This window comes from Ornithorhynchus anatinus, chromosome X1, assembly GCF_004115215.2.
Source record: "Ornithorhynchus anatinus isolate Pmale09 chromosome X1, mOrnAna1.pri.v4, whole genome shotgun sequence".
NCBI lineage: Eukaryota > Metazoa > Chordata > Mammalia > Monotremata > Ornithorhynchidae > Ornithorhynchus > Ornithorhynchus anatinus.
This window is the reverse complement of record NC_041749.1, coordinates 118,666,892-118,669,231: the sequence shown is the minus strand read 5'-3', so window position 1 is coordinate 118,669,231 and position 2,340 is coordinate 118,666,892. Positions and strand designations below refer to the sequence as shown.

The 2,340-nt window shown below is 43.2% G+C and overlaps 1 non-coding gene across 1 annotated transcript; it reads right to left on the bottom strand.

Moving 5' to 3' along the window:
* Nucleotides 1–823: 823 nt before the first annotated feature.
* On the bottom strand, nucleotides 824–961 carry LOC114806893. The gene has a single exon (XR_003754947.1). It is a non-coding gene; the product is annotated as a small nucleolar RNA SNORA7 (small nucleolar RNA).
* Between the last annotated feature and the right edge of the window lie 1,379 nt (nucleotides 962–2,340).

The following is a 2,340-nucleotide window of genomic DNA, read 5'->3' as shown; positions in this document are numbered from 1 at the left end:
AGTCACCTTATTTAACTCCTTTCCTCATTTCTAAATGTGTCTGTTAAAAATGAATTTGAAGATGGCAGAGAAGAATGAAATTGATATGGTATAAAGCCTCAATCATTCCATCAGTCAGTCAGTCATGGAGATTGAATGCTTACCATGTGCAGTGTATTGTATTTGGAGCTTGGCAGTATCCCTACCCTCCAGGAGCTTACCCTCTCTTCCAATTTGTTCTCTTTAGGAATGGTTGCAGTTGATTCTTTTAGAAGTTGTTGGCAATATATTCCACTCAGCGGACCTTGCCCTCCGTCTCCAATTTTGACTCCAACCTCCCCACAGAGACATTTACAGAGGAGTGGCATGGCCTAGTGGAAAGAGCCCGGGTCTGGAAGTCAGAGGACCCAGGTTCTAATCCTGTTCTGGCACGTGCCTGCTACGTGACTTTGGGCAAGTCACTTCTCTTTTTTCTCCTCTAGAAAATGGGGATTCAATACCTGTTTTTCCTCCTACTCAGATTGTGAGCCCTGTGTGGAACAGGGACTGTGTCTAACCTGATTATCTCATATCTTCCCCAGAGCTTATAAAGGTGCTTGGCACATAGTAAGCACTAAAAAATTTGTCTTGTCTTATGCTGTAGAGTCGTCTCTGCCCATAGAGATGCCATGGACACATGTCTCCCAGAATGCCTCCATCTGCAATCGTTCTGGTAGAGTATCCATAAATTTATCTTGCTAAAAATCCAGAAGTGGTTTACCATTGCCACCTTCCACGCAGTAAACTCGAGTCTCCGCCCTCGACTCTCTCCCATGCCTTTGCTGCCCAGCACGGGAGTGTTTTGACTTGTAGCAGATTGCCTTCCACTCGATAGCCACTGCCCAAGCTACGAATGGAATGGATATGCCTCTGCTCGACTCTCCCTCCCATAGTCGAGACTGGTGGAGTACTAGAAACTCTCCAGGTGCGACACTGAGAGGGGAGTTTAAAAAATTCTACAGTTATTATTATTATTGTTATTACTTAGTCCTCAGAGCTGGTTTTATGGACGTTCCATCCAGTTCATTCAGGGAAAATAGCTTTTGGTAACTGAAAACCTGCCAGTCACAAGAACTCTGATGGCCAAGCAATACTGAGATTCTGACTTTTTCAGAAGGCGACCCTATCAGGAACCCCCGTCCAGAACTTTGTCTTGGACTGACTGACATGCATAGGAAGAAAGGGTAATGGCTTAAGGTTAGGAATCAAGTTAGGTTTAGGGCTCTGGTTAGGGTGATGAGGCTATGGTTAGGGTGAAGTTCTGCAGGCAGAAATTTCCAGGAAGTTCAAGAAGGCATTAAATAAATCCATGGACTGGGTTACGAGTGGAACCCTGAAATGCTAACACCATAACAATGCTCAGAGCAGCACAGTCTGGCAAGGCAGGACAGGGGAGAAGAATGGATGTCAACAAAATCATAATTGTGCTCATTTGTTAAGGATTTACTAGGTGGAAAACCTTGTACTAGAAATGATATAACACAGTCAGATTGGACACAGTCTCTTTCCCTCATGGGGCTCACAGTCTTTAGGGAAGGAAGAACAATTACTTCCATCTTTGTAGATGAGGAAACTGAGGCAGAAAGAGTTAAGTGACTTGTCAAAGATCACTCACCAGGCAAGTGGTGGAGCCAAAATTAGAACCCAGGGCCTCTGACTGTCTTCTTCAGCTCCCCATACACACCTGGAGAGGTCAGTTTATTTTGGAATATGGAAGCCAGATATCCATGTGTGTGTGTCTGTGTGTGTTTGTGTGCGTGTGTCTTCATTTTCAATATGAAAATACTTATCCTCTCCAGGTGTGGGATGGGTCAAGGAGGGCAACAATCAATCAACCGATCTGTGGTATTGATTGAACCCGTAGTGTATGCAACAATCCCACGCTTTCTCCAAGTATCCCATTTCCTCTAGGCAAAGAGTGAATCCTAGGTTGGATGGAATTTTTACGTTAAAGAAGGCTAGAGGCAGGTCAAAATTCCAGTTAGGGTAAGGTTGGATTAAGGCTAGGTTCATAGATAGGGGTTCACAACTTTGAGATTTCAGGTAATCATAATGAATGTGATATTTTTTATTATTAACAATAATAATAATAATAATAATTTTACTTGTTAAGTGCTTACTATGTGTGTAGCACTGTTCTAAGTGCTGGGGTAGATACAAGTTAAGCAGGTTGGACACAGTCCCTGTCCCACATGGGGCTCACACTCTTAATCCCAGTTTTACAGATGAGGTAACTGAGGCCCAGAGTGGTTAAGCGACTTGTCCAAGGTCACAGTATTTACTATAATAATTGTGGTATTTCATTCATTCATTCATTCAGTT